At 50.5% G+C, this 11,420-nt stretch overlaps 1 protein-coding gene across 4 annotated transcripts in view; it reads right to left on the reverse strand.

Annotated features, from left to right (window-relative positions):
- OSBPL3 (oxysterol binding protein like 3) overlaps positions 1 to 7,931 on the reverse strand; it is a 139,910-nt gene extending 131,979 nt beyond the window's left edge. For all 4 annotated transcript variants that reach the window (XM_074195504.1, XM_074195502.1, XM_074195503.1 and 1 more), the window contains exon 1: positions 7,807 to 7,931. The gene's annotated coding sequence lies outside the window, so the exon portion shown is untranslated. The remainder of the gene's footprint in view (positions 1 to 7,806) is intronic.
- Positions 7,932 to 11,420: the final 3,489 nt, after the last annotated feature.

Raw genomic sequence — 11,420 nt, forward strand, 5'->3', positions numbered from 1 at the left:
AGGGCTTGAACAGGTGAGCAAGTCCTTCTGGCTCATTCACACGTGCGCGCACACACACGCACACACGCACACACACACACACACACACACACACAAACACACTCAAGCAAAGGTTCCAACCCCATCCAAGGTAAGGAATTTCACTGGTGCCAGGGACTTCACTAAGTGAGTTGGCCAAGTTTTTCAGATTTTTCTCCAGCCAACAGATGATGTCTTCAAAAGAAAACAATGACCTAATTAATGATATTGGCACTTCCCCTTTCAATACTTCTCCCTTCCACTCATGTTTATCAAAGAATGCTTTTGATTGCCACAGAGGAGTTTTAAGAAGCCAAGACCAGTCCATAGGTGAAGACTTCAAAATAAAAACAGGTTTTGGTTAGCCCTAGACAATCTCTTTCATGCCTAAGATTCCTCTTCTCTAATTTTTTTCTAGTCAAACTACCAGCCAGCTCTTCTCTCATTCCTAGGACTACACTGCCTGCCCTCTTCACCTTCACCCTGTACCAAAGCCAGCTCAGGTGCCCCCAGCTACAAGGCGTCTCTTCATCCTTCCTTCACTGATAGGGCTCTCCCTTCTGGATGGTATTTTGTTTCTTCTTCTCTGCAGGCATGTTGTAAATCTACTCCTGACCCACCAGAGAACATAAAGAAGTCCTTGGAGTCCTCCTCTGCCTCTTTTTCACCTACGACTAGCCCAGTATTTTATACTCATATGAGCTGGTGATCTCATCCGCATGAACATCCCTTCCAGAGCACAGATCTCAGCCCATCCATCCTGAGTCACCTGTTCTGTTCTTGGCCCTATCTTCCAACAATGAACCCTGGGGGAGAGAGGGGTCTGTCCAACTTGTTGGGAGCAGGATTCCCCAAGGCGGACACAAAGGCTATCCACTGGTTACATCTTTCTCCCATCACATGACTGGGCCAGGCCATTTCCTTTTTGATTATCTTGGACTCTGTTCTCATTGCAAACTCCTTTTTGGATGTGCCAGGGCCTGCCCAAACCCACCAGCCTTCCCATTGCCTTCTTAGAGACTAGTGTTTTCAGTTCTTGACAGGTCAATACCAGCAGAATCTTGAGATTAAAAAATTTGGCAGGAGGAGAGCTCTGGTCAGGTGCTAGACTGACAGAGCCTGATGGGAACCAGAGGACTTGGGTTCAAGGTTAGGATTGACCACTGAGATGTTGCCCTACCCTGTGCCACTCTCTTTGGAAACCTGAGTCCCCAAAAGATCACCTGGGGAAAAAAACACCACAAACACCCCCATTTCCTTCCCAGCTCCTTTTCCTGCTAGCGCTTCCCATCTGTCGACTATTCCCAATGTATCCTGTCTACATTTTACAATGCTTTGCATGTTTTCTCCCTCTTTAGACTGAAAGTTCCTTGAGGCAGGAGCTACTTTACCTTAAGAACTGTGCTAGCACACTTTAAGTGCATAATAATTACTATGTCCATTTTCCAAAAAAGAAAAAAAACCAAGACTCAGGGAAATTCAATGACTTGCCCAGGGTCCTACAGCTGAGAAATGGGAGAGCCCTGGCTCCCACCCAAGTTCAAGACTGCAAGTCCTATGCTCAGAATGACAATCTCAGAGACCATGGAGTCCCCCCCCCCAGCCAGATTAAGAATTTAGACAACAACATTCCCAACAAGAGAACATCCATTCTTGGCTAGACAACTCCAAGTGAGGGGAACTCACTATCTCCAAAGAAGGGTGATGATATTTTGGGTGACTATTCTTACTGTTATTGCATTAATAATATTACAAATATAATATTACAAATCATAAGCATTTAGACCAAAATTTAAGGTTCAGGAAGAGCTTCATTTTTTTAGGGTTTTTTTTTTGCAAGGCAGTGGGGTTAAGTGACTTGCCCAAGGTCACACAGCTAGGGAATTATTAAGTGTCTGAGGCCACATTTGAACTCAGGTCCTCCTGACTCCAGGGCCAATGCTCTATCCACTGTGCCACCTAGCCACCCCAGGAAGAGCTTTAAATATGTTCTCTCATTTGATCTTCAGAACAATCCTTTCATTTAGATATGATGGTCATCCTCATTTTACAGATGAGGTAACTGAGATTGAAAGGTAGCGACTTGTCTAAGACCATGGAATTTGAACTCAGGTTTTCCCAACTCAAAGTCTCAGCGCTCTATCCACTGAGTTACCTCCTGACTACCTAATAACTACCAGTTCCTTTATCACGTCTACATCTTTGCATTACCCCCTCCCACCTCCCATCCCTTTGCTCTCCATTCTGTCCTTCTAGGGTCAAGTGGGAAATCTTATTTCTCTTTCTCTTTCCAGGATCACCCTTTACTTGAAGACAATGAGCAACAGTTTAAAAGTGTGTGTGTGTGTGTGTGTGTGTGTGTGTGTGTGTGTGTGTGTGTGTGTGTGTGTGTGTGTGTGAGAGAGAGAGAGAGAGAGAGAGAGAGAGAGAGAGAGAGAGAGAGAGACTGGGCTTCAAGCCTGAGATCCCATGAGCCAAGAAAGCTTTGTACTCCCTTCCTGCAAAGCTCTACAGGGCTCCCTTCCACCTCCTCACCCTTGAATGTGCTCCAAGCATGAAAAGGATTGAGGAGTAAATTAGGGCTGGGGAAAGGGAAGGTGCACAGTCACCTACCAGTTACATTCTAAAATGTTCTTGCTAACAGCCATCTGTAGCAGAATCCATTTTCCTAATATTTCCCAATATTATATGCAGTGAATAGGTTTATTAGTGGGTCCAAAAAAGGTCTACACAACCAATAGTGAAGCTAAAATACTAGCCACAGGCAAAGCAAATAGCAGCCCCTCCAAGCTACTCATTAAAATAGAAAACAAGAAAATCAAGACATTAATTTTTAAAAATCATATAAAAATCAATATAGATGCTTAAGAAAAAAACAGATTTGATTCATTGAGATAAGAAATAATGACTTTTTAAGCACATTAGTGAATATATAAAACTGAGATCACACAGCCCTGCTAGGGTTTAGGGATGAAGGTTAATGGGATGGCACAGTGGAAATAGTGTTAACTCTGAAGTCAGGAAAACATGAGTTCAAATCCTGCCTCTGATCCATACTAGTTGGGTGACTTTGGTCAAGTCATTGCACCTCTTGAGACTCAATTTTCCCAACTGTAAAATGGGGAAAATATTAACACTACTGTGGAGTTGTTGTAAGGACCCAATGAAATAAGTAAAGCTCTTTGCAAAGTTCTATAAATGCTAGCTAAAAGAATAAGATACAAATGCAGAATATTAGAGGGAGTAAATGAGGAGTAATAGTAAAATAAGTGGAAATCATTCTGGAGGCCCTAAAGAAAATTTCTGAAAGTTTCGAGGCATTTAGAGTCTTTCCATACTAATTGAACCAAAAAATAGGGAAGAGAGAAGAGAGATGAATGGCATGAGTAAGTCTGGGGTCAAGCTAATTGACACAAGTTAGAAAAATCAATGCAAAGGAAGGAGCACAGCCCGTAAAAGGATGAGAATGAGGATGATGATGAAGATGAAAGAATGTGGCTAGGAAGAGACACTGATTTTAAGGGTGCTGCCAGCTACTTAATGACATCCTCAACCTGGGATGGTGTGGATAATGGATACACAAAGAAAGAGGGCAGGACAAAGAAACTGGTGGATGGGCAAAGGGAGACAGAACAGGTGCCCATTTCTAAGTATGAAAGGACTTCCAGAAAGGCATGTTACCTACCACAGTTGGATCCAGCTCAAATAGAAACAAGAAGCTCTGCATATTGAATTAGAAAACCAAGTAATGACATTTATACTCGATTTTGGTTTTTATTTATTTTTAAATATTTCCCAACTGCTTTTTAATCTGGGTCTATAGCCCCACTCAGGAGTGTGGCTCTCCCCTGTTTGATGCCTCTGAACTACATTATCCTTCTTCTACATCGATATAGATAATAATGTGTGAACAGAACAACCAACTATTGATTATTCAACTTGTAGCTTTGTAGAGGACCCTGGCTTTGCTAGGAAACTTTGGCTCTGCCTCTAAACATTAGGAATAGAAAGCAAGGGAAAGGACCCATACACTGCAAGAAAAAAAATGTGCTTACCAAGAGGCAAGAGGCATCCACTTACAGGTCACATCTTACCACGGCCCAGTATATCTCTCTGCTTCTTCCCTAATCACCTTTTGGGATCACTTCAGGTATTAAGACAAATACCTGTGACCTTTCTTTTCTATCTTCTCCCACTCACCAAGGCCTAAATAAGGTCAGCAGGGGAGGAAACCTAAACCGAACTATTAAATTTCTATAATCAAGAGAACCATGGAATCTTAGGGGCCGAAAGGAACTTCAGAGGTCACCTTCACCACCTGTGACTTAGTTTAGTAGCAGGCTTACAAGGGGGTACCCAAAGATGTCAATTATTCATACCACACCTGTCCTTGTTCACTGAAGATGACAGAGATCTGCCGTAAAGATGTCCTGATACACCAGTAGCCGGTTCAGAAGGAATGATGGGAGAGAGTTTGGGATTCTCCTTCAGGTAGGTAAGCTGGGGCAATTTCTCTCTTCTGCATACCAAGGGCCTCCAACATATCTTCCTTCACACAAAAGTCCTTCTGTCATGCCTCGTGGCCACGTGCAGAGGACATTGACTATAGAATGAAATCCCAGAGGGTAGGATCTGGTCTGTCCTTGTCTTTCCAAAGTCTAATATTGAGCCTGGCAAGTAAAGACTTGTTGATTGATTGAATCTCAAAGGCTATGAAAGAGGAATTGAAACTCTGGAAGGTCCCATTGAGCTGGTTTCAATTGCTGGCTGAGGGCCTATCTAGAGGACCAGTCTGATGAGGGCAAGGTTATACACCAGGGAATAAATATTTTCTTACTATAAAATCTCATGAAAAGGTCATTAAGGTACATATCAATACTGAATCAATAACTATAATCACATTTGTAACAAGAAAATTGAGAATCTCTACCTTTTTTTTTAACATTTCAGAAAACAGTATTTCTAGATATATTACATGAGTAAAGCATCTCAACAATGATTGATGTTCCTCAGGCAATAGGGTCTATTATGATTGGTTCGAGTTACTCTTTAGATATGCAAAAATAGTACAACTGGGATAAAAAAACAATCCTTATCCTGATTAAGGAGGAGTCAGTAGGTACCCATAGGGCCAAGGTTTTCTCCAGTATGAGAGAGAAGAAAGCCTGGGTTCCACTGTCATCCCTGATACATTCTAGTTGGCTTGGCCACAAATCTAACACTTAAAACTCGCTGAGCCTGTCTCTAAATCAGTAAGATGCCTAACACACCAAACTGTTGGGGTCAAAAAAGCTGAAGTATGTGAAGCTCTTTTCATGTGCTTTTTCAATCTGAGAAGGAGCCGGGGGGGACCAAGTGGAGAGAGGACTGGACTTGGAGTCAGAAAGAGCAGAGTTCGAATCCTGCCTCAGACGTTTTTGTGTGAGACCCTGAGAAACTGAAATCTGAAGCTGTTTGCTCTTCTGTAAATAACTGTGAGATAATTGTGGAGCCTCCTTCACAAGGTTATTATGAGGATCAAATGAGATAAAATGTGCAAAGTTCTTTGTAAACCTTGAAGCTTTAGATATGTATATGGAAATATATTATCCTGCTATTGGCTATTATCTCATTCCCATCTTTTTTTTTTTTGACAGAAATTGTCTGAGGTCAAGTTACTAACTGCTGCTAGGATTCTTTTCTTTTATTATTTTTTTTACAAGGCAAAGGGGTTAAGTAGCTGTCCCAAGGCCACAGAGTTAGGTAATTATTAAGTGTCTAAGGCCAGATTTGAACTCAGGGACTCCTGACTCCGGGCCGGTGCTCTATCCACTATGCCTGATTCTTTTATTTTAACACCCTCTGTGGCCCACTGCCCAGGTAGGTATCTCAACTGCATGTAGTAACCAAACAAAAGCCTTGGGGAATGTTAGCTTGGCCAGTTTAAACACCTTGAGAGCGCCCACTGGGTAATTCCTGATCAGGCAGCAGGACATGGACCACTTCCTGGTCTCCAATGGGTTTAATGACTTCCCCTTGGTCTCTATATGTTGAAAACGGTTCCTTCTAGAATGTTTGGACATTAAAAACATGTGGGATGCAATGTCTATTTAAAAAAACCCCAAAACTTTCATTTTGATGGATCACCGTTGTGTTTGTGGGCAAGCACTCTACAATCGTGAACCTGAGGGCAATGATACTAAAATATTATTATATGTAAACTGTAATAAGGAAAACTCATCAAATTTTATATACTATAAATAATATTTCTGAGAATCCAGAAAATACATTCTGATTTTTGATTGATTTGCCCTCTTTTAAAAACTAAAATCCTGGGGTGGCTAGGTGGCGCAGTGGATAGAGCGCCGGCCCCAGAGTCAGGAGTACTTGAGTTCAATTTGGCCTCAGACACCTGGCTGTGTGGCCTTGGCCAAGCCACTTAACCCCACTGCTGCAAAAAAACCAAAAAGCCAAACTAAAGTCCTTTCCGAGTGGACTTGAGAGAAGCCAGGAAGACCTGACCCTGGAAATGCGGCCGATGTGTGGGTGAACAGAAGCCGGGGAGGCTGTGGCTCAAGGGCAGGGCTCTGGCCACCTGGGGGTTTGAGCGGCTCCTGGTCTCTGGTAGACAAAAGGGCTCTTGCCACAACCCTACAGTCCGAGACACACTAGAGGGCTAGAGCGGCCTGAGGCGGGCCACGGGCCCGGAGGAGCTGAGTTCAAGTGCTGCTTCTGCCCGGCTGAGTCACGAGGCAGCTGTCAGAGACCCGCTACAGACCGGGAGGCTCCGAGGCCAAGAAGCCCCCGGGCCGGGCGCAGGTCTAGCCCAGCTGGACCGAACGGAGCCGAGGGAGTTCCCGGGCCGGGCCCCGCCGGCCCCGCCGCCCACCGCGCTGCAGGCCCCGTGCCGCAGCACCCCCCCGCACCTGGCCCCCCGCACCGCCGGCCCCCCGCACCTCTGGCCCCGCGCCGCCGGCCCCCCGCACCTCCGGCTCCGTACCGCAGCCCCCCGCACCCCGGCCCCGCACCGCCGCACCCCGGCTCCTACCGCAGCCCCCCGCACCCCGGCTCCGTACCGCAGCCCCCCGCACCCCGGCCCCGCACCCCGGCACCCCGGCCCCGCACCGCCGGCCCCCCGCACCTCCGGCTCCGCACCGCAGCCCCCCGCACCCCGGTCCCGCACCGCCGCCCCCCGCACCCCGGCCCCGCACCGCATGCGTTGGGCACGGAGGGCAGCGCTGGGGCGCCTCGTCCCAACCTCGCACTTGACAACAAGGGGCCTCGGCCAAGGTGGCGGCGGCATCCGGGGAGGGGCGGGGGGGGGCAGAGACGCCCCGGGCCCAGGAGGAGGAGGGGCGCAGGGGCGGAGGGAGGCTTCCCGGCGGGGGCGCCCCCGGGTCCCCCCTCCCCACGCGCCCGGGCTGGGCCCCGCCCCCAGCCCAGAGGCCGGGCCCCAGGTTTGGGGTTTTTGGGGGGGTGGCGGGGGGGGCTCGCCCGGCATCGAGCGGTCTGAGGTGGAACTGGAACCCGGGGCCTGGGCCCCCCCGAGCCACGCGGCGGGGGGGGGGGCGCCGGATCCTGCCCCCCCCCTCGGCCCCAGCACCGCCGTGGGGAGCAGCGGGGGGGCCGGGCTCCGGGGAGGATCCCGCCGGGCCGGGGAAGCAGGCTGGGGGGGGGGGTCGGGGGTGCGGAGACGAGGAGCAGCGAGGCGGCCGCCGGGGCCGCCCCCGCCCCCCAAGCGGGAGCCCGAGTCTGGGCTCGGACCCGGGTCCCCGAGAAAGCCGGCCGCGGGGCCCCCCACCCCCTCACCTGCTCCGGCCCGCGGGCGCTGCTCCGGCCCCGGAACTGGCGGGTCCCGGACTGGCGGGCCCGGACTGGCGGGTCCTGGACTGGCGGGCCCCGGGCGGCGGCGGGACTGGCGGGCCCGGACTGGCGGGCCCCGGGCGGCGGCGGACTGGCGGGCCCGGACTGGCGGGCCCGGACTGGCGGGCCCGGCTCCACAACTTCCCGCACGCTCGGCCGGGCCTGGCGGGCGGCGAGGGCGGGGCCGGGGCGGGGCCGGGGGGCGGGCCACGCGCTCCGCCGCCAATCAGCGCGCGCCCCCCGAAAGGGGGCGGGGCCGGAGGATTCCATGACGTAGCGCGGGGCCAGGTAGGGGCGGTGGCGGAGGGGGCGGGGAGGGGCGGGGCCGGGCCCGCCCTGCCGAGGGGCTTAGAGCCCCCCAGTCCCCCGGGAGCGACCCCCGTCCCCCCAGATCCGGCCGCCGCCGCCACCCCGCCCCTCCCCCTCCTCCACGCGGAAGGGTCGGGGCGGGGACTCCCCAGGGCGGGCCCCCCCAGAACCGGCCCGAGGGGCTCCGGGAGCGCCAGACCCCCAGCTGGGCCGGCCCGGGGGCGGGGGGGGCAGCAGCGGCCGGCACGGACGCCCCTCGCCTCTGTGCTCTCCCTGTCTGCCCGTCTGTCTGTCTGCCTGTCCCTCTTCTCCCTCTCCCCCTGTCTCTCTCTGTCCATCTGTCTCTGTCTCTGTCTGTCTGTCTGTCCCTCCTCCCCCCCCCCAGTCTCTGTCTCTCTCTCTGTCTCTGTCTGTCCATCTGTCTCTGTCTGTCTGTCTCTGCCCCACCCCTCTCTCTCTCTGTCTGTCCCTTCTCCCCCCCCCAGTCTCTGTCTCTCTCTCTCTGTCCATCGGTATCAGTCTCTCTGTCTGTCTGTCTGTCTGTCCCTCCTCCCCCCCAGTCTCTCTCTCTCTCTCTCTCTCTCTGTCTCTGTCTCTCTGTCCATCTGTCTCTGTCTGTCTGTCTCTGCCCCACCCCTCTCTCTGTCTGTCCCTTCTCCCCCCCCCCAGTCTCTGTCTCTCTCTCTCTCTGTCCATCGGTATCAGTCTGTCTGTCTGTCTGTCTGTCTGTCTGTCCCTCTCTCTCCCCTTCTCCCCGCCCCAGGTCTAGTCCCTGCCTTTACCTCCCTTGGAAGCCTCCAACATCGCTGAGCTTCACTCCATGATACAAGAGAGAACCCCGTGTGACTCTCGGTCTCCTTCCTTCTGCCTCTGCCCCCCCCCCCCGCCCCATCCCCCCACCCTGCTTCCCACAGCCACCACATCCCCCCCTCTCAGGGCCCACTGGGAACCCCCACTGCCGGCTGCCGGGGGAAAGGAGGGAGGTATCGACTCTTACAACAAGCATAGCAAGCCTGGTGTTCCGTGTGTGTGTGTGTGTGTGTGTGTGTGTGTGTGTGTGTGTGTGTGTGTGGTGTGTGTGGTGTGTGTGTGGTGGTGTGTGTGTGTGTGTGTGTTGTGTGTGTGTGTGTGTGTGTGTGTGTGGGTGTGTGTGTGTGTGTGTGTGTGTGTGTGTGTGTGTGTGTGTGTGGTGTGTGTGGTGTGTGGTGTGTGTGTTGTGTGTGGTGTGTGTGTTGTGTGTGTGTGTGTGTGTGTGTGTGGTGTGTGTGGTGTGTGTGGTGTGTGTGTGGTGTGTGTGGTGTGTGTGGTGTGTGTGGTGTGTGTGGTTTGTGTGTGTGGTGTGTGTGTGTGGTGTGTGTGTGGTTTGTGTGTGTGTGTGTGGTGTGTGTGTGTGTGTGTGTGTGTGTGTGTGTGTGTCTCTTTTCTCATACTGTTCCTGCTCCCCTGTCAAGATGAAACGCCCTTTCCAGGACTGTGGAGACCCAAAGCAGCACCTCCCAGTCACTGGACATTCTCTCCTATAAACCAAGGTGCCAATCTCTGGCCCTTTAAAAAAAGGGGGCCACCCCCCCCAAAAGATAGCCTCACAGGGCAGGGGAGGACCTGAACTCAAATCCAGCCTCAGACACTTAAGAATGACCTAGCTGTGTGACCTTGGGCAAGTCACTTATCCCCTTGCAAGAACCAAAAACAAAAAACAAGATTGGCCCTTGCACAACTCACTATTTCTGAACAAGCTTATTAATACTCTAAAATTAGCATCTTCCACTGAGTTTTATTTTTAAAAGTAACAATCTCAAAGTCTAAAGGCGTAAATCACTGATTCCAAACTGAACAAGGGTTCCTGGGATTCCTCTTCTCCAGCTGTTGCAAACAATCTTGCCTCTTCTAGGTTCTCACACTATTTGTTGTTGGTCTTCAGAGTTAGCAGCTCCTTTGATGAGGAAATAGTAGCTGTGCTTCAGGAATTCTCGCAGCTTCCCAATGGATGACTGCTTCCATTTCAGATCGCTTCAAAAGCAAGAAAATTTGCTTAGAAAACTGTCCTGTCCACACATAAAATATGACATGGAAAATCTCGCTGGTACTTGAATGGTCCAAAAATCAGACCAGTGTATAATTGGAATCTACTGGAAAAAGTGTAATTGCGGTAAGAAGAACCTAGATTCACATGCTGGCTTTGCTGGTATTGCTTGTATGACCTTGGACAAGTCATTGTATCTGAATTTGAATTCACTCCAAGTTCAAACCCTGAGTTCAGATCTAGGTTGGCCTTAACAGGAGAGAAGTGAAGTAGTCCCCCTAACCTCGCCAAACTTTGTTGTTCGTTTCTGTCCAACTCTGTGACCCCATTTGGAGTTTTCTTGGCAAAGATACGGAGTGGTTGTCATTTCCTTCTCCATCTCATTTTATAGATGAGGAAACTGAGATAAAGAGGGTTAAATGACTTGTCCAAGATCACACCAGTATGTGGTTGAGGTTAGTTTTGAATTCAGGTCTTCCTGACCCTAGACCTGACGTGCTACCCCCACAGCCACCTAGCCGCCCAAGGGCTGACATTCTCTTAAAGGAAGTAGCATCTATAGATACAAGCATATGACCAATAAATATGAGGGAATGTTTTTTTGGGGGGGAACACGGTGGCAGCTGGCAAAAGGCTTCATATGAAAAACAGTGCTTGAGCCAGCTGTGAAGGAAAGCAGGATCTCTAGGGAGCAACAGGATACAGATAGAGGTCAGGAGAGAGATTCAAGTGGGAAATAATTGACCTGGGACTCATCCACATGGAAGTAATAGTTGAACCAACCTAAAGGAACAGATGGACTCAACAAGCAGAATGACCAGGACAGAGCCTCGGAAGGACATGGAGAAGGAGGACATACAATGAGAAAGATGGACTAAATGATCTCAAGTTGCCTCCCACCCACCCAGGCACGGTAGCTTGTGGTCCTTTTGGTAATTCCACATGGTTTGTTTTTGATGAGTTATCTTGTGTGTCGTTCAGTTGTGTCCAGTCATTTGTAGCCCCTTCGGGGGGGTTTCTTGGCAGAGTTTGTTGGAGTAGTCTGTCATTTCTCCAGCTCATTTTATAGTTGAGGAAACTGAGGCAAACAGCTCACCCAAGGTCATCCAGTTAGTGTCTGAAGTCAGATTTGAACTCAGGGAGTCCTTCTGACCCCAGGCCCAGCCCTCTCTCCACTGCGCCACTTAGCCACCCATGCACACCTGCAGCTTGCTGGTTATTGAGAGTT

The sequence above is a fragment of the Macrotis lagotis genome, chromosome 7 (genome assembly GCF_037893015.1).
Source record: "Macrotis lagotis isolate mMagLag1 chromosome 7, bilby.v1.9.chrom.fasta, whole genome shotgun sequence".
NCBI lineage: Eukaryota > Metazoa > Chordata > Mammalia > Peramelemorphia > Peramelidae > Macrotis > Macrotis lagotis.